Source organism: Oryctolagus cuniculus, chromosome 17 (genome assembly GCF_051225735.1).
Source record: "Oryctolagus cuniculus isolate XC-2025 breed Fujian yellow rabbit chromosome 17, ASM5122573v1, whole genome shotgun sequence".
In the NCBI taxonomy this organism is placed as follows: domain Eukaryota; kingdom Metazoa; phylum Chordata; class Mammalia; order Lagomorpha; family Leporidae; genus Oryctolagus; species Oryctolagus cuniculus.
This window is the reverse complement of record NC_142883.1, coordinates 39,911,512-39,937,494: the sequence shown is the minus strand read 5'-3', so window position 1 is coordinate 39,937,494 and position 25,983 is coordinate 39,911,512. Positions and strand designations below refer to the sequence as shown.

At 47.0% G+C, this 25,983-nt stretch overlaps 1 long non-coding RNA gene across 1 annotated transcript; it reads right to left on the bottom strand.

Annotated features, from left to right (window-relative positions):
* Window positions 1-732: 732 nt before the first annotated feature.
* Window positions 733-25,244, bottom strand: LOC127484462 (uncharacterized). The gene is made up of 3 exons (XR_007911469.3): window positions 24,942-25,244; window positions 24,525-24,632; window positions 733-1,268 (listed from the first exon to the last, which is right to left on the bottom strand). It is a non-coding gene; the product is annotated as an uncharacterized LOC127484462 (long non-coding RNA).
* Window positions 25,245-25,983: the final 739 nt, after the last annotated feature.

Genomic DNA, 25,983 nt, shown 5'->3' with positions numbered 1-25,983 from the left:
TTGTTTCTTTTCATGTCTCAAAATTTTAGTAGGAAACTGAACATTTTAAATAATATAATGTGGCAAGTCTGAAAATCAGATTCTCTATCAAGCTCTGTTGTTGCTTTCTACTTGTTCATTTAATGATCTTTCTGATGTAATCTGTAAAGTCTGCATTTTTTTTTTTTTTTTTTTGGCATGTGCAATCACCAAAGTCTCTTCTCAGTATGCTTAGTGGTCAACTTTGATTGGAAAGAGATTCTCTCAGGTGTCTGAAATCAAAACACTCCCAGTCTTTGCCGAGGGGCTCTGTATGTATGTTGGGGCTCATCTTCAACATCACCTGGGCTTTTGACAATGCCACCTTAGCTTTCGCTTCTTTCTTTCTCAGTGCTTCAAAGTAAGCCAGAGGAGGGAGCTTCTGGGCCTTTCTGAATGTGTACACGGACTTCTAGTTTGTAGGGTGTTTATAATCTACTCAGTGACTCCCGAACTGAGGCTTAAAGCTGTTAAGTGACTTGCTCAAAATTATCAAGTAGAGAGAGGCACTAGATTCAAATCTAAAGTTATGCCCTTTCAGCTCCAAGAAGAAGACCCATGCAGTTCCCATGAGTGTTCCTCTTCTATGCTCACTGGGATACTGGCTGCAACCCAGCACGGGATTCTTCACTGGGTTTGGGATTGAAAGTGTCTAACAGTAGAGCATAAGAGGGGACAATTGTCTGAGCATTATCGAGACTAGATGACCAAAGCCTTTTTTTTTTTTTTTAAGATTTTATTTATTTGAGAGGTAGCGTTACAAACAGAGAGGAGAGACAGAGGGAGAGGTCGTCTTAGTCCCCTGGTCCACTCCCCAAATGGCCACAATGACTGGGTCTGAGCCGATCTGAAACCAGGAGCCAGGAGCCAGGAGCCTCCTCCAGGACTCCCATGTGGGCACAGGAGCCCAGGCACTTGAGCCATCTTCCACTACTGTCCCAGGACACTAGCAGAGAGCTGGATCAGAAGAGGAGCAGCCGGGACACAACTGGTGCCCATATGGGATACTGAGCTGACAGTTACCGAGGGCTCACTGCAGGGACGTAGCCCAGGACCAAACTCTTGAGAACAACCCACCACCAACAATAAAACCTCAGCAACTGTGTTACTAAGGTGATATCTTAGCTTTTAACTCCTAAACCAAGCTGCTTTTTTTCAGTGCTTTCCATGGACTCCTTGACAGATGGTCTTCTTCAGCAACAGGGATCACTTTCCAAGGCAACTCATCCCCTCCACAGGTTCCTCTGCTTCTAGGTAGAGAGCCCAACACAAGGAGTGAGCAGTCATTGGAGTTCAGATTTAGATCTTGAACCCAACCCTTTTGATGTGACTTTGACAAGTCATTTCCTCTCTCTGAACCTGTTGCATCATCTGAAAAGTAGAGGGGAAAATGCCTGCCAGGCAAGACTGCTAGAAGACTGATGACATAAGGCAATCCAAGGAATGAGACAGAAAAGTCTAATAGTAGTAGCTGTTATTGAAGTTCTATATAAGCAACTTAAGTCTGTGTTTTGGAACATTCCACTGCAGGGTCCTAATTCTACTCTTTCTGCCCACTTCCCCAATTCCTGCTTCCAGACAATTGCATGCAGCCACAGCAGTTGCCTCTTTCCACTTAAATTAAACCACTCCACTCCCTATAAAAACTTTTCAACTATGTGGTCTTGACTCGCTTACCACCCTATGTTTTCTCCTCTGAAAGGTGGGACCTACTCCTCTCCCACCCCACAGCAGGTAGTGTGTGGTCTGCAGGCTGCTCTGGCCAGCAGGAAAGGAACAATGAGTCCTCACTGTTTCATTCCGAAGCATACACCTTTTTAAGTGCACCCTAGATCAACTTCACTTTTCTGTTACTTATGTCACATCATGAGACCAACCTGGGCCTCATGTGTGTGCCTAAATTTGTGGAATACAAGGTTAATATCTGTCTCATCCTCATTAAAATACTTCTTGTTGAAATCAGAACACTACCCCAGGCTAATGAAGCCATGATTCTCTACACCCTTCTCAAAGCCTATATGTCGCAAATATAATGAAAGCAAATCCTACTACAGCATTCTCTCCACCTCCCAGGGCCTTCCATCCACCAACTAAAATGTCCTCAGATAAGCACCTGAGACGGTTTCAATAAGAAACAAGACTGGGGCCTGGAAGACCCTGAATTTAAGCACACAAATACCTACTAAGTACTGATAAGCAGCGAGCACTCACAGACTCAGTCCTATTAGTGATCCTCAAAACAGCCCTCTGTACAGGCCATTACAAACACCTTTTACAGATTGGAGGCAGTGAGGTCAAGTGATTTGCACAAGGTCACATAGCTAACAAGCCACTTGGAGGAGGCACAAGTCTGAAGTTTGTCTGACTTCAGAGCCTGCATTCTTTCTTTTCTGTCTTGACCAGGTTTTTCATGTTGCTAATAGAGTCCTTGGAATCACCTGGAAACTTATTAAAAATGAAAGCCCATCCTTGACCCTACAAATTCTGATTCAGTGGGTCTAGGAGAAGGCTTGAGCACCTTTAAAAAGAGGTGGTAGGTGAGGCTGGGGTCGATAACTCACATAAAACACCAGCCCTGCCACCCCAGCTCCTGGCCACAAGAATCAGTTTTCATGTATTGCCACGTGAACCTAATACTCACAAGGACAGCCAGACTGTCCTGAGGGCAAGAGGGAGTCCATCAAAGCCCTCCTCAGCTACCGCCTCTCATTGATCCCATGGGCTTTCTCAGCTTTGAGTCTAAACCTCACCTTCTTCTGGGGCAGAGAGAATGGGAAAACCCAGGCCAGGATGTCGCAATGCTGGCTTACATAACCTCCGGAGCATTCTCTCCATCCCAAAATCCCCAGCAGTGGCAGTGAGACATTTCTGGGCTGCCTGCCATGCTTTGTCTTAAGAAGAAGAAACAAACGACTCCTGCACCTGCCTCGGCCCACAGACACTTCCTCCCCCAGCCCCTCACGCTGAAATGCCACATCCAACAGTGGCACGAAATGATGCTTGCTTCACTGTTCTCATGGACTTCCCTCCCTCTACCCGGCACCATGCATGCTTCTTCCTTAAAAGCATCCCTCCTGATCACGAGATGAAGAGAAAACTGCTTCTTCCTTCCTTTCTGGATATGAGTAATGATTGACTCTTTCTCGTGGTTAAAATATAACAACAGGGTGTCCGCAGGCAGGATCTGAAATCTAATGAGAAGGCCATTGACTATCTGACTGCATTTTATTTGTACTGCATGGCATGAAAGATTCAAAGAGACTGGGCTAAAATGTCTATGTAGCTTTGAACAAATTGCCTAACCTCTCTGAAATCCAGTTTCTTTCTGATAGGGATAATAATCCTAGCTGCCTCTTCATTGTTGTGCTGAATGAAATGTATACGCAAAGAGTTCAGCCGAGCACCAGCATGGCGAAGATGCTCTGTGCACATTGTAATCATTCTCTGCATCTTGCTACACAGTATGGTCCTTAGAGAGTCAGCATCTGCTTTACCTGGAAGCTTGTTAGAAATGCAGTCTTGGGCCCTGCCCCAGAGCTATTTAATCAGAATTTGCATTTTAACAAGTCCCCCCACCCCCACCCTGTGAAATACACATTAAAGTTTGAGAACTTGTGATGAACTATCCATCAGGGAAGGGAGGCTGGGGATGGAGACAGTGACTGCTTTCTGACCCATTTTTTGCAGAGCTCATCATCCTAGACAAACTGTGCTCGATTCAAATCCCATCTTCCTGCGTCAGTGACCTTACTTAAACAGAACTCCTGCGTGTGTTGAGGGTTCCGTGTTGCCTAAAGGATAAAGGACTAGCCATGTCCCACCATTGTCTGGTCCCAGCCTACTTGGCCATCCCCATTGTGCCTCTCTTCCATGACTGCCAAGCCTGGACTCTATCTATAATAAGCAACATCTGTCCTTTTGCAAAGCCCCCTTAACCCTCTGGCCTCAGCTCTAATTCCAGAAATGGTCCTTTCCGCAAGGGGCACCCTGTCCTCTCATCACTGTCTCATCAGCTTCTTACCTACTCAAGCTCTACTTCCTAGAATGTTCTCTGCCTCCCAAGCCTACTGAGCACCACTATCCTTGTCAGATTCTATGCAGCCCCGAGGGCCAGGAATGGAAGGTCATGATGGGTGATCGTGTCAGAGCCAAGAAGTTGGCTCATCCACCAGCAGCTCTAAATTTCCTTGGACAGCCACCTTCACTGTTGAGGCTTGGGAACTCCTATCAACTCCCTCTGAGTAAATGTACCAACCTCAGAGAATCACTAATGAAGAGTCCTTGGAAGCACAGTGATTGGCACCGGGCAGACACCAATGAGAATTAGCCAAACACACTACAGTGTAAATTCCATATACAATGTGCCAATGTCTGTCTTTTTCACCATTGTAATCCTAGTGGTTGGCCTGGTTTCCGATATATTACACATACTCAATAAATATGCACTAAATCAACAAATGCCTAAACAGTGTTATATAGGTGCCAGCACCATGGCACAGTGGGTTAACCACTGCCTGGGAAGCTGGCATCCAAAACGAGTGCCAGTTCAAGTCCTGGCTGCTCCGCTTCTGCTACTACACCTGGGAAAGCAATAGAAGTTGGTCCAAATACTTGGGCCCCTACCACCCATGTCAAAAACCTGGATGGAGTGCCAGGCTCCTTAGCCTTAGCTGTTGAGTCATTTGAGGAGTGAATCAGAAGATGAAAGTTCTCTTTCTCTCTCTCTGTCACTCTCCCTTTCAAATAAATAAATATATTGAAAAATTTATATAGATCATAAATGTCTGTAAAAATAAAAGGTTATCATTTTATTTGTTTTTATGTTTGTTACCAGAATTAGATAACAGAGAGAGAGAGAGAGAGAGAGAGAGAGAGAGAGAGAGAGAGAGAGAATATGCTATTATTGCAATTGTTGACTTGCAGCTGTCTTTCAGCTCCATGGAGGTAGGCAATAGCTTCCTCACAGATATATACCGTGAGGTTTTCCCATTACTTTAACATCTTGTCCAGTCTGTTTTCAGTCACTCCATCACCATGACCACCTGCATGCCACACAATCTTCTCTTTACCTCTGGAATCACAAGTTAGGACCTAAAAGCTCCATTACTCTGTGCATGTCCCATGTCTGTCCTTGAATAGCCCTCAAAAATGACAAAAGCAGGCATCTTTCTAAGAAACAACAAGAGCAGCTATAGCAGGATGTGGACCAAAAACCTGAATGAGCAGCAGAGGAGAGGAGTAGCTTCAAGGAGGGACTTTTAATTAGAAAATCAGGACAGCAAGAGTCCTGTCAGGACATGGAAATGATGCCTCCCCAACAGGACTATCATCATTTTTTCTCTGCCAGAGTATGGTGCACTGGCCCTGACCATCACTCTCTGCCCTTTCTCTATGCCCCTCAAGTACAGGAGCTTGTGGTGATGACATTGGACATACCTCCATCTTGGGGAATTTGAAACCTGAATAGGAAGATCTTGTTCTGTGGTTGAATCATATTTAGATCTTGTTAAGTGGTAAATTCTCACCAGTAGTCCTGAAGTGAGACTTGAGAGTGCATTTATCATAACCTCAGATGACACAAAGATTGCTGATCTATAGAGTACACTTAGAGTAGCCAGGTCCACTCTATCTCTGGACTGTGAATCCCATCATGATTTGAGATCCTAAAAACTCAGCCTTCTGTTAAGTACTTTTCAACACTTATCGCATACCTAATATGTGGCAGGCAATGTGATAGACACTTCAACTAGCTTTTTTGATGAAAATTCCTGTGTTATGGATGGAGAATTGACTCCCAGATAGGTGGAACGAGCCTTCTTAATTGCTGATCCTTCATTTCTTGGATTGTAGAATTGCAGGGTTGGGCTGCAACTGGCAAAGCTATGGCCACAAACAAGAAACTATAGGAGACTAGTGGGTGTTTGCCTTGTGTGTTTCCATTTCTGTTGCTGTAAGGCAATCTGTATGATATGAGAGTGGATTAGCACCCACTTGCTGATAACCATATGCATTCCTTCAGGTAGGAATTTCTCAAGAAAAGGGGCTTCATCCTTGGTGGAATTACCAAAGATGCTTGCAATCAAATAATATTTGCAACCTCAAATATGCACAATAAAATATATACATACATACATACATATTTGTGTCCCCATCCCAACCATGCTATGCTGCTTAATTTTTCACCACGTTGCCTTTTCTTCCTCAGCACACAGAGTACATTTCCCAGGCCCCTGCATGGGACCATGGCCAAATTCTTACCCATGAGATATGAGTGGAAGAGACATGGCTGTCCCAGCTACAGCAATTAAGAGCAGATGCATTTCCGTAGCTGTACTCCATGTCCTCATTTGTGGGATGGACACAGAAGACCCTGGAAAGGACTCTGTGGCCATGGGGAAAGGCAGAGATATTAGATGGGGGGGGGGTCTAAAGGGGTGGGAGTGGAGGTTGGGTTCCAGATAACCAGGTGTGAAATGCAGAACTCTGCCTTAATGGATCCATAAATGGACTGTAGCATGAAAAACGAGCTTTTTGTCCTATTCAGCCATTGAAACCATGGAGCTGTTTGGTTTAAGGTTTGCTTTCGCTGACTCATACACAGATTGAATGAATCTTGGTAGGTAGAGCCCAGAAATCTGCATTTTTTAGAAAGCTTTCAGGTAGTTATGAAAAATAAGAGTTTCCTGGAAGGAATAAGTCCTGGGACACATGCTGGGAATTATTTTTGTGGCCCAAAGAGTTTTGTAAAGGACTACAACTAGCAATTTTTTTGCCCATAATGCATGATTTTCATGCCATACCCTTTCCCCATTTCTTCTTGTGGTATGGAAAATTAAAACTAAGCACATCCTTTAAAGACCATTGTGGTAACTGTGCTTTCTTGCAGGTGGTAAGTTTGATTTCCAGAGCATGAACTCAATCTCAGAGCACTTTGATAAGCTGATTGTCACAGAAGTCACAAATCTTGGATTCACACCAAGTATTTTATCTGTTACAACAGCAAGGCTCAAAGATGATTTAGCTTTCATCTCTATCATCTCATCTGTCCATACAGAGTCAGAGAATTAGCCTTGGGCTAGGGTAGAATTTGAAGTTAAATGAAAGCAAATAGCAACATACACCTTTTAGGGGGTGGGAAAGTTTGTGTGGGTCTGTGAATTTATCTCAACTCTCAGTACTGGAAAGCAGGAACCTGCCAACTAGAATAACCAGTTTCCAATGATTCTTGTTTCTCTGCTTTTTTGCAAGACTCTAGTGGCTCCTATTATGTAGCGGTCTCCACTCTGATCCACAGGTGTTCACACAGATACATGCACACTTGTACGTCAGTGGCACCAAGAGAGTCCTTACCCCCTGCTCTTGAAACTGGTGCTGAAGAATGGGTGTTGTTAGGAAGTACTTGGTCTCCCTCTTCACCTTCATGGTGCCCGTTTCATGGCTCACTGTTTCTGCATGAATGGTCATTATGGTGAGTCATCCTTTCCCTGAAACTGCCCAAGGCTCTAGCAGACTCTGGCAGAAAGTGAGTAGAGGGTGGAGATGAGATGGTTCCTGTCCAGCTTTGAAATCACAGCATCACGTGATCAGAATAAACCACATAGTCCCAAGATAACCTTTAAAGCTAAGGCTGGAAATTTGATGGACCTCATGACCCATACCTAGAAAAATTGGCCCCTACCCTCTCTGAAGCCACGTGAAGCTCCACCCAAAGTCCTATTTCAGTTCAAGAAGACAGTCTGCTACTCCCAACACATATAGCCCCATCCCAATGTACTGCCTGTTCCTGGCTAGTGGGCTTATGGGGGTGATACCCCGAAATTCTCCTGATTCTAAAGAAAAGAACTGAATCCCAAGGCAAACTCTTATGTAGTAAAGGCAGTATCAAGTTTCTGAAAATTCAAAATGGAAACTCATCTTATGGAAAATCTAGATGTTTCATGCTACGCATCCTCTACACCAGCAGCAGGTGCAATGGGGGAGTTGAATGGGTTTTCTCTGGGATCAAGAGCTCTGAAGTCCTTGATGGCAGGGCCTTTATCTTATTCATCACTGCAATATTAAGAGCATAGGAGGCTGTCAATAAAATTGGTGCCAAATAAATGAGTGATTGAAAGAAGGACGGAAGGAAGCAATGCCAGTGCTTGTGAGACCCAACTCACCCATTAGAAACCATTGCCGGCCAGCGCCGCGGCTCACTAGGTTAATCCTCCGCCTTGCGGCGCAGGCGCACCGGGTTCTAGTCCCGGTTGGGGCGCCGGATTCTGTCCCGGTTGCCCCTCTTCCAGGCCAGCTCTCTTCTGGGGCCCGGGAGTGCAGTGGAGGATGGCCCAAGTCCTTGAGCCCTGCACCCCATGAGAGACCAGGAGAAGTACCTGGCTCCTGCCATCGGATCAGTGCGGTGCGCCGGCCGCGGTGCGCCGGCCGCAGCGCGCCGGCCGCGGCGGCCATTGGAGGGTGAACCAACGGCAAAGGAAGACCTTTCTCTCTGTCTCTCTCTCTCTCACTGTCCACTCTGCCTGTCAAAAAATAAAAAAATAATAATAATAAAAAGAAACCATTGCCAAGATGCAAGGAGATACAGCAGTTCGCATGCATGTGGAAGCCCAAGCCCTTAACTTTTTACTAAATGCATGAATAATCAGCATAAATAAGTTATGTCTCACAGACCCAACGATGTGGTTTAAGCTAAATTGACTCTTGTGACCTCATTATTTTAAGTAGCCTCAGGCATCTGGAAACCAGTAAACCAAGCCAGACCTAGCAGTGGCTAAAGAGATATGTGCGATGAATTAAAGGCTGCTATGGCTCCGCAACTTGCATTACAAAATCAGAAGGAAAGCAAACCTAGGATTCCAGTTGAAGCCCCATTTCTGAGGTTAGCTGGTGACAACCACAGCCAGAGCATGAGTCAGGGCACACTTGTTTTGCCAGCCCCTGTTCCTAACGATGCAGTGCAATTCTGTTCTCTGTTCAAATCCAAGCCTCCAGTACCGAATGCACTGAAATGATTTTCTGACTGATGCTCCTGTGATTCTGAGGTTCCTGGTATTAAAATGGAACTGTATATACAGAAAGTTCTGGCTAAAGGGTCCCAGTCTGCAAAACGTCTGGGCAGGAAGAGTGGTAGGGGGAGAGATTTATAGACTCTTGCATCAAAACTCAAATCTGTCCCCTGCTAGCCTGATTGCATTGGGCAAGTTGTTTAACCTCATGGAGTCTCAGGCTTATTGTCTGTAAAATGAGAACAATAGTAGCACACATTCAATATGGGCATTATAAGGGTTACATGAAACAGGCTAAAGACAGTGCCTCACACCTAATATGATGCATAGGTCTGTGAACTTGAGTTCCTCTCCCTCTTTTCATCTAGAACCCCAGACATTTCCTTCTCTTTATTCAGTATCTAACTCCCTCACAGAGTCCAGCATAGTTCTGTGTATCTTGTGGACATTCACTAAATATTTAATTGAAATGCATCCAAATATCCTTTTGGTGGAGGGAGATCAACATTGTCCCACAGTGGGTAAAGCTGCTGCTGGCAATGACAGTGTCCCATATCAGCACTAGTTTTTGTCCCAGCTGCAGTATTTCTGATCCAGCTCCCTGCTAATGTGCCTGGGAAAAGCAGCAGAAGATGGCCCAAGTGCTTGGGCCCTTGTACCCACATGAAGACCCAGTGAAACTCCTGACTCCTGGCTTTGGCCCAGCACAGCCATGGTCATTGTGGCCATCTGGGGAATGATCCAGAGGCTGGAAAATCTCTCTCTCTCTCTCTCTCTTTCTGTCCCTCCCTTTATCTCTAACTCTTTCAAATAAACAAATAGATCTTGAAAAAACAAAACAAATATCTTTTTTTTTTTGGTCAGTTCTCTCCCACTGAAGCTTTGGGTCTGCTCTTTTGACTTCTTAGCTGGGCTTTCTGTAGAAAGAGGCACAGCCAAGCCAAGCCAAACCAAGGAGATCAGGTAGGGAAATGGCAGGGTCAGACATGGACAGCCCTATCTCCACGTGGCCAGGATCTCTTCCTGCTCTAGGGCTTCACGATAACGCCTGGAATTCCCTCCCAGATCCTGACAGTGGGAAATTCCCAGCTCCATTGAGTGTCCCCAACGGGCAGCATGGGCACCTGTTTACAGAGATGAACTCTCAGCCCTGAGAGCAGGTCATACTCTGGCCCCATTCTGGAGCTGTCCAGTGGCCAGAGGGAGGCCACTAGCCACTCCCACCCCTCCCAGTCTGGGCCCAGCCATGCCTCCAGTCATCTGGGAAATCCCAGGGAATTCTCCCCCACTCAGTGGGAGTGAACGGACCCACCCCAGGTGCTGCAGGAGGCCTGGACTTCTACTAGAACAGAGGGATGCCTCAGTGACCTCAGTGGATGAACCTCACCTTGACATTGTTTCCACACCCCTGAAAGGGAGAAGGCAGTGACTTCTCAGATTTGTGAATAAGACTGTATGCAGAGCAGGAATCAGGGGCATAGGGCTGACCATGAACCTAGACCTTGTTAGAAGCAGCAGCCTTGCCTTACCCATACCTCATCTGCTCAGAGGGAGGTCCTGACCATGTGGGCAACTAGACCACCCTTTACCCCCAACCAGAAACCGAAGGTCTGAGCCTCTTGGGGTGAGCTCTCCCCAGCTGTGCAATCCTCATCCATGCTTAGCCTCTCTGGGCTTTCATTTCCTCATGGGCAGAGCAGTGATGACTGACAGTGGCTGGTGCTGGTCACATCCCTGCCCCTGCGGCTGGCATGTGGAGTCCCATCAGTGTGTGCTGGTGGCTCCCTTCTCTACCCCAGACCCCGGCCTGGCTTCACCTGCTGCTTGAAGTGCCCTCTCCTTGTCTCCTCTGCCCACCATCAGCTCATCCCATGTGGCCTTCTGAGAAGTTTCCTGTTGATTTTATGAAATGGGCTGCAAATAGGGCTACCCTGTCCTGCTAAGAGGAAGCCCTCCAGCCCAAGGGGCCTTTCCCTAGCCTTTCCCCAGACTCATATGAGGACCTCTGCCCAGCCATACGGAGGGCCTCCAACCAGGCTTCTCCTTCTCAGTTCTTCTAGGGGATAGCAATCAACTCCCTCTCTCACCATGCCCCAGTCTCTGCCCAGAGCCAAGGCTGGGCAGGACAGGAAGGCAGTCAACTCGTTCTTGGGGCTTCCCCATCACTGCCTGTGATTACTCTGGTGCTCCAGAACATGCTACCTGCAGTCCACTACCCTCCAACTCTGCCCATGCCACTCATGCTAGCGAGGTTCAGGTGGCCTGGCCTGATGCCAGCTGCCCTCAGCACAGTGTGTGTATCTTCAGAAGGTCTGGTACGAGGGCATCAGCGCCACAAAGCCCTGTGTGTGCTAATAGACGAGAGTTGCTCTGCTGAATACTCCCTGGCCATGAACATCTATGGTGTGGTAGCCCAGGCCATTGCTATCTCAGACTGGGAACCACTTGTAGAGAAAGGCATTCTGTATTCAATCATCTTTGCATCTTTCTGATTCCATCAAGAAGAAAACCTCAGTGTTTACTACCCTCTCTCTCCAGTGAGCAATACACCAGGTAGACAGCTACCTCAAGTTCAAATTAAAAATCATTTGTTCTGATTATATTGATTTCAAATTTCTAGTAATTACAAAATGTTTCCTTCAAAATGAGTTAAGTAAAAGGAAAAAAGTCATTTTCAGGAAATCTGCTCAGGATATAAAGGAGTTGTGTGACAAACACTTGCTAAAAAAATCACAAAGGTAGAATGACAAAATGAGAGTGTGCTTTAGTCAAAAGACTCAGCAGCATCGTGGGAACCCTAGGCCCTGCAATGGACTGGAGGATGGGACATTTGGGTCTTTTGTGATTTGAGCCATTTTTTTATATTTCCTCAAATCTCAGCTCCAGGGTTGTCCTGGAGCCATGCCATCAAACTCCTCTTCTGGGCAGCTGATAAGACTGAAGGACCTGCTGAAGAATGTAGGAGCAGCCGTGAGTCATTGTAACTGGCACAGGGATGTCACGTGCCCCGAATTCTGATTTCAGCCCACTCATGACCTCCAGCATTTACCCAGACCTCAGTTTTCTCATCTGCATGAGGGCGAGGTTGGGTAATACCTCTCAGCCCATAAAGCTACTGAGAGAATTCAGAGTGGACATTGGTGAAGCTGGAACCGTGTTTGTGAATGTGGAGTTAGTGTAGACCCAATATCCACCCCATGGTAAGTTCCCAGTGATGTGAATGATAATATGTAAAAGTGTCCAGCAGAAAGATCCTACATATTGGAGATTTCTGAAAATGACCACTGTCATTCCCTCTATTTCTGGCATCTGCACCTTTTTGTAATGAAGATGGATCCTTAGCAGGGGAAGCTAGTTGAGGATTCAGGGGTTCTCTGTAGGTCCCATGAGACTTAGAAGTTGGCAGGTGGGTGGGTCCCAGTTCCTGGGTCCAGCAAGATACTTGTGTACAGGGCCAGCCCTCTAGTTCTCCAAGCTGCGGTCTTGCCAGTTTGTCCCTTTATGGGGAGAACAGAAGATTCTGGGTTGAAACCCTTACCATAGAACAGAGAGAAGAAATACTAGCTATCAAGACAAAAAAGGTCAGATTGCTTGTTATTTTCCTCTTGGAACATGTCCAAGGGCCAATAGAAAGGAAAAGGCATGTGGGCTTTCCCAGTCACAGTGACTCACAGCTGCTGCTGCATTCTTCAACATCCGTGGGACTGATAGGGACCCCTTTTGTCTCCAGAAAACCAAACACATTCCTTCTGCTTGGGGCCCAGCTCCCCCGAGAGTGGGCCAGGTTGGCTGTGCTTTGGCAGCTGTTGTGGGCCACAGAATAGAGTTTTTCTCTGGATTTTCTCCTGTATGTGCTTAAAAAGACGTTGGTAAGTACCTTCTTGGGCCAAGCCCCAGAACCACAGAAAAGTTGGGGAGACAAGAAGGACCAACAATTTCAATATAATGGATAATCACTTGTTTCGGGTCAACATTTATGCTATAGAAATATAGGAAATGGATGCACTAGTCAGGATTCTGCAGAGAAACAGAACCGTGTGTGTGTGTGTGTGAGAGAGAGAGAGAGAGAGAGAGAGATTCATTACAAGCAGTTGACTCACATGATTCAGGGGGCTAGGGAAACTGGGTGGTATAACTCAGCCTGCGTCTGAACCAGGGGCTCTGACGTCCAAGGGCAGGAGAAGAGAGATAGCCTGTCTCCAGAAGAGAGACTGGATTTGCCTTTGTTCCATCATTTGGTTCTATCTGGACCCTCAATGCTTACTATCTGGACCCATACTTACTAGTAAGGGCAATCTTCTTTGATTAGTTTATCAAATTAAGTGCTCATTTCTTCTGGAACCAGCCTCACAGACACACCTGGAAATAATGTTTTACTAGTTATCTGGACATCCCTAAGCCCAGACAAGTTGAGACATAAAATTATCCGTTACAAATGGCATCTTTTCCAGCCATGGCTTCCAAGAGGAAAGGGCTCTCTGGGTTTTGTGGGATGAGTAGACATTGACCTGGTAAAGAGAAGACTACTGGGAAAATGAAATCACTCATGCCAAGCCCCAGAAGTGTGCCTTTGGTGATGTGGGGAGGACTAGGATTAGCTTGACCTTTCTGGAGGCAGGGTGCCTGAAGGAGGAGAGGCCAGTGGAGGCTGGAGAGAGGAGCAGGGGCCGTGCTCTGATGGCACTCTGGGTAGGTATGCTGAGTACAGAGGGCAGACCATAGAGGATTTTCAGCAGGAAAGACACAATCAGATTGGCTTTTCAGAGTCTTTGGCAGCAAGTGGAGAGTGGATGAGAGGTGTGAGGTTATAGGTAAAGCGCCCTTCTGGGAGCCTGACATCTCTGGGAAGAGTTTTAAAAATTCAAGGAAAGTGATGCCACTCAGTATGATGAGGATGGGGGAGCAGAAGGCAGATGGAAGGGTCCAGGGGGTCTCTTTCCTACTCAATCTGTGGAGCCAACATGCAACTCCTGGGAGTCACAAGCTATGTTTTCTTCTGTCCTGGTATCTCATCAGCTAGTATAATGTCTTCCATGGAAAACATCCTTGATAAAACTTTGCTAAGGGGCCAGCGCTGTGGCGCAGCAGGTTAACACTCTGGCCTGAAACACCGGCATCCCATATGGGCGTCGGTTCTAGTCCCAGCTGCTCCTCTTCTGATCCAGCTTTCTGCTATGGCCTGGGAAAGCAGTAGAAGATGGCCCAAGCCCTTGGGCCCCTGCACCCGTGTGGGAGACCTGGAAGAAGCTCCTGACTCCTGGCTTTGGATAAGCGCAGCTCTGGCCGTTGTGGCCAATTGGGAAGTGACCCTCAGATGGAAGACCTCTCTCTCTCTCTCTGCCTCTCCTCTCTCTGTGTAATTCTGACTTTCAAATAAATAAATAAATCTTTAAAAAAAACTTTGCTAAAAGATGGGTGGGTGGATGCATGAGCAAGTGAGTGAAGGAATTGGCCTCTCAGGACATTACTGATGTCTAGTCAGTGCTGACTGCTACATCCTGTCTCAGCTTTCCTCTAGGGACACTGGAGGCCCTAAGACATCAAGAGTACTGAATCCTCTAATTCACTCATGCTAGAAAGTCCCCTTCCTTCCTTCAGAGAGACCCAGCAGGAATAGGAAAGGAAAGCGAGTTCTGAATAGGAAACAGGGTCCTTAGCCATCTGCCTGCTGGGCTTCCTGGGCTCAGTGGAGTATTTCCCCATAGGAGGCAAGACAGGCAACTTAATCACCCAAATCTTGATTTTCTTTTCTGGAAAAATTGGGATGAACATCACAAGATTTCTATAAGGATCTAAAGAAGAAAGACTATTGAAGTTGCTAATTACAGGTACATTTAATTATTGTGCATCTGTATTTGAGAGCCATATAGCAAAGTTGCCTGGGATCTGTAGACCGGATTCTGTTCATTTCCATCTGTATGACCTGGGCTAAGTGTTTAACTTCTGTGAACCTTAGTTTCTCAACTGTAAAATTGGCGGGGGCTGGGGAGAAGTGACTTTTGTAGTGCGACCATTGTGAAAAAATGAGAATGTATGTGAATGAGTTTAATCACCTGTAACGTGCAACATACCTCTAAGTAATTATAATTGCCATTATAATAGTCATGATGGAAAAAGGAGCTTGATGTTGCTCTTCTTTGTAGATATATTGTTTGGTGACCTTAGAGAGTTTTATGAGCCTGGACAGGAGTCTCTGCAGCTTTGAAATAGATATGTGAATAATCAACAACTAACACGGCCATGCCTCAATGTCTGTGACCCATGAATGCTTCCTATGGCTGAAATCATGTCATGTAAGAGCTTTGCTTCCTGTGATCAGTATGTGATGCAGAGGTATTACCTCTGCTAGACATCTTCTCTAAGGGTTAGGAGTATGAAGGAAGAATGACAGCAATAGAGAGAGCCTACACTTAGAGATTTTGCAAATCACTTACCAGTGGCTCCTGATGCTCCCAGCACCTTGTAGTGAAGGAAAGACCCCTTACCAGACAAGGAGTCAGAGAACTACCTTCCAGCCCAAGCCAGTAATTTTCTGTGTATCCTTGGGCAATTCAGTGCTTTCTCTATGCTTAAATGAGGCTTGGATGTGATGCCTTGCTCATGTCAACATTTACCTAATGACTATATTCACTGGCAGAGGGGCAATCTCTCATCTTATAGGATGTTAGGAACGCTGAGCTCTGTTCAACTTGGAGAAAAGGCCACAAGCAAAGGATGAGAGTCCGGAGCCAGAGCTAACTCTGGATTTCCTTGAGAGCCCAGCTAGGAATCCAGCTGGCCCAGCAATGTGGGAGAACTGCTTATTTTATAAAATGCAAGTAATTGGAGGAAAGAGGGTGATTTACTGAAATATTTTCCTAGAAGGCCTAGAAACTAGTATTAGCCTGGAAAAATCTGTGATATCCCTCAAAAGGGAGTGTCTGATGTCACCGAAACTGCCACGTTGCTGACAATTTCCAAAGAGATAAAATGAAGTGAGAGAAAGAGATATGGGGAACTGGAAGAAATAACTAATCAAAAATAGGCGGTAGAAACTAACGACCTAAAAAGGAACTAGAGTCTTGATGTTTTGCCTAGAGATGCCAAGATTAAAAAAAATTATTGCAAAACATATCCAAGAAATGAGGAAGCGGAGGATGTGCTGTTGGCCAAGATGCAAGAGCAGACCCTACTGTGGACCACATCAGGTTTCTAATCTGGGTGTTCAGACCCACTTTCTCACCAAGAAGCCTGGCCAAGCAGTCATGGGGAGTACAACATGTGCTGGCCATGGATGCAGAAGACCTGGCTTCCCATCCTTGTCCACCAAATTCCTGCACTGTGATGTGGGCAGGGTCCTTGACCTCTCTGTGGAATGCCACCATAGACCCTGTCATGTTCATCATACAGGGTTGTTAGGGGTATAAATTAAAATGATGCTAAATACTATGTCCTGGGCACAAAGTCTCATGTTTAATGCCAGTAAGAAATCACTAGAACTGTTGTATTTCCTTCCTTGACAGCTGCCTTGAGTGTGAAAAGGGGATGGAAAAATGATACTCAGAGCTCTAAAGAGAATCAGAGTTTTATCATTTCCCTTCTGCACATGAGGGCCCAAGACAGCCACTCAGCTGAGGTCGCATGGTGATTCATCAGGAGGGTTAACTCTGCTGGGTCAAAGTCCAGTGTGGTGCAGGGCCACTGAAAGCGCAGTAGCCATTTCCAGCTGTTGATCTTTTATTTAGTGAGATCTAACCATCCCCAACCCATCAATTAATTCATTCAGCAGACATGTGCCAGGAATGGCATTCATGACCAGCACAGAGAAGCTACTTTGTTATTGCCCGTTAAATGAATGAGTGGTAAATGAATGAATGAGTGGTAAATAAATATCAGGCCCTGGCTGAGATGCTAGGATAGGTTGAAAGATGAGTAGATAGCCCCTGTCTATCCTAAAGTTCCTGGGAAATTTGCATTTATATTCTAACTCCATTTGCCCATGAAACTTTGGAAGCATCCTTGTCTACATGGTAGAGAAGACATACACATAAATGATCCTTAAAAGGTAGTGTACAGTAAAGTGTTATGCAAAGGAAATTGCAATGTGTTAAGGGCACACAAAAATGTGTGTGTCTGAAAAGACTTCTCAAAAAAAGCCCTGCTGCATTTGCAAGCAAGGGAAAGAGTACACAGAAGGGCCCTGTTCTGGAAAAGATGAGAAACATGGTGTCACTATAGCACAGGGAATTCAAAAGGAGTGATTGGTGAGATGTGGCCTGAAAGGAATCCTGGGGAGGTTGGGCCCCTTCACTGCATCCTTGACAAGGCTCTAGCAGGTAGACATGGAATGCTCCTGAGGCATTTTGAGCAGATGAGGTTGGAGGTCTTGGGAAGGTAAATTTGCCATCAGTAAAAAGGGTAGACTGCATGGTGGTGTTTCTCTTGGCAAGAAATGATGTTGAACTGTCTTAATAGAGCACAAAGGCAGGGTCGTTGGGAACGAAAAGATAATCAATGCAAGGGACACCTCATTCAAGTGTCAAAAAGTGGAATGGACAGATCTGAGTGACTAATTAGATGTGAGAGGAGGTGGAGGGGCAAATCAAAAGCAGCCATACGCTTTCTACCTTGGCTATCTGGGTGGATAGGATGTGAATATATGGTAGGGGAGTCAGATCTGGGAATAGCATGATGTGTGATATTTATCTGCCTTCCTTTCAGCCAGCATGGTGTCTGGCACAGTAGGCACTCACAATGATGGCGTCAAAGGATGGTTTGAGGACTTTAAGACCCCTCCTCAAACTTTCTCTGTGGAAGAATGTTAGACCTACCAATTAAGCTACTGGTTAGGATGTCCATGTCCTCTGTCAGAGTTCCTGGTCTCCATACCTACCTTCTTCCTGCCCCCAATTCCAGCTTCCTGCCAATGCATATACTGGGGGGCATGGTGATGGCTCAAATGATTGCATTTCTGCCACTCAGGTGGGAGACCTGAATTCCCAGCTCTTGGCATCAGAATCCCTGGCCAATGTGGACATTTGAGGAGTGAATTGGCAGATGGGATCTCTCTCTCTCTCTCTCTCTCTTTCTCTCTCAAATAAAAATTTCTCCATAGGCTCTCCAACCCCAAGTCATCCCAAATGAATACACAAAACAAGGAAACCTGGGTTATTTCCTGTGTAATACACCCTCAACAGCAGTCCCATACCATATCTTCCACCCAAAATGATTTCCCAAGGCCTTCTAAAGCAGAAATGTTATATCTGCCATGTAGCTTTATTACATTGTGCTTAAAAAAAAAGCAAGAAGAGAGGGGGAGGGAAAGAAGAGATGCAAAGAAGAAAGGATGAACTCATTGAAGTTGAGCGACATCCAAGGGGAAATGCCCAGCAGGCTGACTGAAATCCATGTCTAGAGCTCATGCAAAGATCACCTCCTTGAATTACAAAAGCCTTAAATGTGGAAGTTACAGAGAAATGGCTTTACACTCAACTACAACAGATGACCAAGTGTGAGATCACAGAGACACTGGGAGTGGGAAGGGGAGTCTCTGGGGACCTGTGAAGAGGGACAGTTACAACTCTGTTTGCATGCGCTGTTGCTATGAAGGAATCTGGGCTCAGCATTGTTAAATACGAGTCTATCCAAGCAAACCAGAAACCTAGATTTTAAAATCAACAATCTCCTAATTTTAAGTACTTCCAGTTGATTCTATTTGGAACAGCACATGCCTGCAGGCCAGAACTGGGCAGGGGCCAAGAGTTTGCCAACTCCTGTGAAGAGTGAGAATGAAAATATGGCTTCCTGGAGATGAGCAGCATTTAAGGATGAACAGAGAAGGGGCTGAAGCTGTGGCACAACAGGTTAACGCCCTGGCCTGAACGCCAGCATCCCATATAAGTGCCTGTTCTAGTCCCTGCTGTTCCACTCCCGATCCAGCTCTCTGCTATGGCCTGGGAAAGCAGTAGAAGATGGCCCAAGTTCTTGGGCCCCTGAACCCACATGGGAGACCTGGAAGAAGCTCCTGGCTCCTGGCTTCGGAATGGCACAGTTCCAGTCATTGCAGCCAACTGGGGAGTGAACCAGCAGATGGAAGACCTCTGTCTCTCTCTCTCTCTCTCTCTCTCTCTCTCCTATCTCTGTGTAACTCTGACCTTCAAGTAAGTAAATAAATCTTTAATTAAAAAAAGGATGGATGAACAGAGAAGAGAAATCTGTGAATATCACACAGAAAGGAGAGGCATGGATCCTCTGAGGAGAGAGCAGAAGCCCAGACACAGAGGAAGATAGAAAATGTTCACTTGGCACTGATTCCAAGTTGGCTTACAGCTCTGGAGAGGTCTTCCTACTGGGCAATGAGACGTCATTGGTGAGACCATAAGAATTTCAGTTGAAACCCGGATGTGGGGGACACATGGTGATGACTCAAGAAATTAATTGGAGGTGAGAGGACAGAGATCACCTATGGGAATCAATCATTCAAAAACGTTTCCCATGGAAAGAAAGAGAAGGCAGAAGCTTGAGGGATGACAGAGTTAAGGAAAATGTATCCTTTTTACAATGAAGAAGACATGGGCACATGGGCTGGAAGAAGGGAAGGAAGGAGTGAGAAGAGGGAGATAGAAAAGGCAGGTAGCCAACAGAGAGCACTCATTTCCAGAAGAAGTGGCAGGGAATCCAAGATTCAGAAGACATGACCTTCAACAAGAGTGACCAGCTTTCTAGGGACAGGAGGAAGAGATGTAACAACGAGAAGATGGAATTAAGCTTTGTTTCGGGCATAGTATGTTGTCTCCTGGGAGTGATAAAGCACAGATTATGAAGAGGATGGTGAAGGTTTGCAGTGCTGCTGTGGCGCACGGGTGACACAAACTATGGAGATGCTGCAGGATCACAGGTGGCATGGAAAAGTCTGTAGCATGAGCTGAATCTTGGTCAGCAAGGTCTCTCAGAAAAACCCAGCAGTCTAGCAGTGGTCACATAATAACACAGGGGATGATCAGGTCATCAGTGACCTGGGTTTGGGCACTGGCAGCTGGGAATATATAGAATCATACAAACGAGAGCCCTGTAAGCTGGTGGGAGAGCAGTCTACCCCAGGCTGGGCTGCAGAGGAAAGAAGTCAGGTAGGGGCTGAGAGAACTGGAGGAGCTGATGCAGTAGCCACAGAGTTGCTGAAGTGCAAGGAAGTAGAAGACTGTGGTCAGAGAAATGGGTGACTAAGTTAAATATTATGAAATGGAGAAGTCCAGGAGGATGACAGAGTCCAAAGAGGGACCATGGTGAAAGGGCTGAAATAAGGTGATGATTGATTCATTTTAAGGGACTTAGAGGAAGTGGGGAAGCTTACATTCCCCTCAACCTTCCCTTTGCTTAACCTTCCACTTCTTTACTAAGCCTTCCATTTACAGGCTGGGTAGAGGTGTTGTTGACTGGTGAACCTCAAGATAAGGGTAGCAAAGAACAACAAGTAGAAAGAAAAGACTGAATTTCAAGGAAGAAGCACTCCCATAGCAGCCTGGTAGGGCACAGAGAAGACTGGCCTTGGAATGAGAACACCTGGATTTAACCCCTAGCCCTTTGCTTCCCAGTTTCCTTGTCCATGGGCAAGCCAAGCTCTTTTCCATTCTTTGCCTCTGCCATATTAAGTGTCCACTTGTACTTCAAGATTTCTCTAAACAAAGAGAAAAGCATAGAGAAAAACGTAGCTGGTAGTCTTGCTGGAAAATGTTAAGATCCATATCATCAGGCGCATATATGCACACACAAGCATGTGTGCGTGTACACACACACACACACACACATACCTTGTCTGCCCACAGCTTTGGTAGACACTCTATAATCCTGGGCAATTGTGTTTCTCGACTTCAAATTAAGCAGTACAGGGATTCTCTTCACTGTGGGATTTCTGTAACACTTCCAGCTCTGATTTGTCCCTCATGCATTCATTTTTCATGTATTTGTTAAGCCCTTATTGCTGGGGGCTAATGCTAGCAATGAGCTAGACAGCCATAAGTCCCTCTCCTCCCTTGTGCCTTGCACCTCAGGCCACCCAAACAGAAAGAGGACCATTTCTCTCATTCCCTCTGAGTAGTAAGTGAGTTATAGAGTTGAATTATTTGGTAGTGTTTTGTTTTTACGTCCTTGCATTTAAGGCAGAAGAGATGTGTACACTTTGGCAAATCAAGTTCCCTGACTCTCCTCCCAACTTGGACAAATACAAGTTTCGTTTTCATTCAGATTCTCTCTCCAGATGTCTTACAGGAAAGACAACAAGAGCTTCTGGAGGGAGCCAGGGCTCTGCAATGTGGGGTTCCACCAATGGCCCAGCTGCAAGCACGAACAAAGTAGCGGCTTTGGGACAGCGGAAGTTTCCCTTTTTCAGCAGGAGGCGTTTCGCAAGCACCAGAAACAGATCAAGCTCAGAGAAGGACCTGTGCAGCCCTTGAAAATCACTCTCCCTCCCTGTGGCTCCCCACAGCCCTGCCACTGGCTCTTCCTCAAAGTGAAGAAGCAGGGAATGCAGAAAACCAAAATGTCTTGCTTCTTCACCAGTTTCCCTGATATTAAATCATCCCACAAGCTTAGGTATCTGGAAAAATGATTTGAGATTCCTGGACTGTCAATAATTGATTCAAGCAATAATTATTGAGAATCTGCTACAGGAAAGATACTGCAGCGGGTGCTGGGATCCAGAGTGGGCAAAGGCCATGCTGTAGGGTAGAGGATGGGAGTTTGAGAAATGGAGAATGAGGCTGAGAGTGACAGGAGGTGAACCTCAGGAGATGAGCAGGAAGACAAGGCCCAGCAGGAGGCAAACTTCCTGTGAGAGCTGCCACTCTGTGAGGTGCTAGGACTTGACTGTGGGGTAGCCCTCTCTGACCCTCAAAGCCTTCTCTTATAGGCAGATGGGAAAACAGGGATGAAGAGCTATGGAAATGCTTTGTATAATAAAACTGCCTTATATGATAAAGGGGACCAGTATATGTTCACATCAACAACTAAGAATGCAGGCTTGCCTGGGATGCCAGCAATACACAGATGCGCTATCTGGAGCCAGCCATGTGCCCAAGCCTCCCTCCAAGCCTGCAGCTCACCAGCCTTTAGTCTGACACAGCTCTTTATCCAGTGCTTACAAAGCGCTCTTGTCACAAGTATTTCTTCACACAAGTCTCATGACAATATTAGAAACTGCTGCCTTACTAATCACCTTGTACAGAAAATGCCCAGAGAAGTCCAGAGACTTGGTCTAGGCTGCACAGCTACCCAGAAGCAGGGCCAGGTCTCTGGCCTGAGTGTTCTGACACTACCTGGGGCTCTTTCTGGTATCCCAGTCACCTCCTCATACTCCTCCCTCTCCTCCTATCTCTTTCCTACTTTCTGTCTGTGGCTCACTCCTATCGGTGCCATTCTGCCCAGCCAGTACAGCCTTGGCTTCAGGCACCTTGTGCTTTATCTGAGTTCCTTTTTTTTTATTTGACAGGTAGAGTTATAGACAGTGATAGAGACAGAGAGAAAGGTCTTCCTTCCGTTGGTTCACTCCCCTAATGGCCGCCACAGCCGGCGCTGCGCAGATCCGAAGCCAGGAGCCAGGTGCTTCCTCCCAGTCTCCCATGCGAGTGCAGGGACCCAAGCACTTGGGCCATCCTCCACTGCCTTCCCGGGCCACAACAGAGAGCTAGACTGGAAGAGGAGCAACTGGGACTAGTACTTGGCGCCCCAACTGGGACTAGAACCTGGGGTGCTGGCGCCGCAGGTGGAGGATTAGCCTAGTGAGCTGCGCGCCAGCCCTGGCTCTGAGTTCCTGAATGCAGACTGGCAATCATCTGAGGGTTGGGGAGAGCTTAGAAAAAATGTAGAGTGATTCAACCAGTCTGGGGTGAAACCCAGAACTCTACTTTATTAAGTTGTTTTTATTTGAGAGCAGAGAGAGAGAGAGAACAGTGCTCCCGTCTGCTGATGCACTTCCCCAGATGTCTGCAACAGAGCTGAGAACTCAATCCAAGTCTCCCACATGAGTGGCATAAACCAATCACTTGAACCATCACTGCTGCCTCCCAGGGTGTGCACCAGCAGGAAGCTGAAATCAGAATCCAGAGCCAGGAATTGAAACGCGGTGCTCCAATGTGGGATACTGCATCTTAGCCAGTGTCTTACATGCTAGACAAGACGCCTGCACCGTAACTCTGCTTCTGAGAGGTTCAGTGGAACTTAAGTATTTGGAGATCATGGTTGCCTTTGCTAAGCTAAGAAGACAGGGACTCTTTCCATGAACATGGATGATGACTAAGGTTGGTTCCTGAAGCCTATGTGGGAACCACAGTCAAGAGCCTCGGTGTAGGCAAAATGAATTGCTCACTGTTCCCCACAATTGACCAGCATTTCCCATCCTCAGCCCTCTTAAGGTGGTTCTAATAGAGCCAGGCACCAGCATCATCAGCATCACCCATCTGGGAGCCGGTCAGCACCACCCAAACTTACAGAATTGCAATCTGTACTTTAGCAAGTTCCTAAGGGAATTTACAGTATTTCTTTTTAATTTGTTCTAAAATGTGACCCCTCCTCCACCCAATAATCCTCCAAGGTTCAAAACCTGCCCAACCCTTCCCAAATGTACCACCAGCAGCCTTCTCTGGGCCCCTGGGGGGCACCCTCATGGCCCCATGTCTCTCTGGTTGATGCAGTCATTCTGTGTGTCCCTTGAGTTCCCCTCAGGTGACCCCAGCACCAGGGACAAAGGCTTCAACAAAAGGCTGTCAAGGCTGCTTCTGTCTCTGCTGCACCTGCTCTTCACCATCTCTGCTTCCCGAAGAGTCCTCACCACATCCAGCCCTGAGTTCAGCACCTTCACAGGGATGCTCACCTGTCCCCTACCTCTCCCTCAAACACTCCTGGTCACATAGCTCAAGCTATCTTATGTAACGCAAGACCTACATGAAGAAAGAAGCTATCCCCCAGTTGTGCAACCCAAGGGTACTGCTGAGTGGCTCACACCGTTATCAACCTAACTCTTGACTTGGCTCTTCTCCTCACTCAAGGCAGCACCCTCCCCCTAGAGCTCAAGTGCTGGCCCAGGAGGATTTGCCCAGAAGATGATCTAAGTGACAAGCCCCCTGCTGGGCTCAGGCATGATCCCTCCCCTCAACCAACCCAGGCCATTGCACATGAATATTCCCATCTGCTATGGCCCTTACCTCTTCCTCCCATGCGCAGGTGCACCCTTGGCTCCTCACACAAATAGACATGGAGCAGATCCATCCCAGGTCACAGGAGATGCTGAGATGCTGGGAGCCTGGAGTGAGCTCTGCTCGGCCCTCTTCCTAAGCTCAGCCCTGCTCCCCCAGGCTTCTTCCTTCTGTGTCTCTTCTGGAAAGCGAGCTTCACATCTGGCTCACTTATCTCTCTACAACAGCCTCCACCTGGTTCTCTGCATAGGGCAGATGCTGACTATAGGAATGTTATGGCCAAGAGGTTGTGCAAATCCTGAGAAAGGGCACCACACTAAGAGCCTAGAAAGGAACAAACCTGCACAACCACTGCCATTAGTCTTCAGTGTCACCTTGGTCCTGGCTTGTTCTTGGCCTTCAGAGAAACAGGTGGATGATGTCCAAGGATAATGTCTTATGTGATGTTCTGTGAAAACATAGAAAAGGACCATGGTCCTTGAAAGGAAATGACAAAGTAGAAGCCCCACCAAAAGTGGTTCTGCTCCACCTGGAGCCAAGAGACAACCAGGAGGGGAGTGGAAGGGAGAAGCTGGAGGGGAGGCCCCAGAGAAGGGTCTAGAAGGGTGTAGCAGGTGCAGAACCAACATGCCTCTCATTGGAAATGCTGAGTCGCACAGGCAGGGACCCTGAGCCATCTGGAGAGGTGCAGAGCAGGGAAGGGCCAGAGTGATCTTGAGAAGTGGCCCAAGCAAGAGAGCAAGCACTGGCTTCTCACCTTTCTGAAAAGTTCACTTTCATTTCTCCTTTCTTTCAAACAAGACTGAGTGGGAGTCTGCGGCGATGACCAAACCACACATGGAGGATTCAGGCCAGATGTCCATCGAGCAGGAGGAAGGAAGGAAGGATTATTCACCAGGAGAATTTTCCATTCCTCATCTGTGAGCTAATGGGGAGGGGGCCCCAGAGGCACTGAGGATTCTGGGGGCACAAAAACACAATCCTCACTTCTCCCTCCCCCACTATCCCCAGGCCTTTCTCTCGTGCACCTCCAAGCAGGCGCTTGACCCAGACTTACGCTAAGATGTTCCCAGCACAGCCCCACGTGACAGCTCCCTGGCTGCAGGCCCAGCATCTGGAATGCAGGCTCCAGTCAAGCACAGCTCTTCCAGGGGATCTGGGAACTTCCAAAGCTGCCTCAGAGTGGGAATTTCCACACACAGCCCCCAGCCTCCACCCCATGACTGCTCTTTCAGCTGCCAAGAGCATCTCCTCTTGACAGCGCAGGGAGGGAGACACTATCACTTTCCAGAACTTTCTTTCCTGATTCACACCCTTTCGTCTTCCGTGTGCATATTGTCTGGTAACTTGGCTTAGCCAAATCACTTTCTAAAAATGCTTCAGGCAAACCCCCTCCCTGAGGCAGAAACATAGCTGCTGATGCTGAGAAGTCTGTCCAAACTCTCAGCAGAGTGAGGAGGCTTTTCCCTAGGACCATAGCTGGTTGGCCTCCTTCTCTGGAACAGGTGTGCCCCTCACATAGGAAGAGGAGGTTGTAGCATACAATCTCCCAAGGCCCTTTGGTCCTAGGATTGATAGCGATGTGCAGTGGAAACATAGAGTAGTCTAAAATCTTGGCATCATTCAACTTGCTAACCTAGAGAAGACCCCAGGAATGGTGGGATCCCACAGGAAAGTGGGAGGCAGGCCTCTGAGTCCCCCAAAAGCGTTTCCCGGTAGAAGAGTGAGGGTGTAGGGCCGGCGCCGCGGCTCACTAGGCTAATCCTCCGCCTAGCGGCGCCGGCACACCGGGTTCTAGT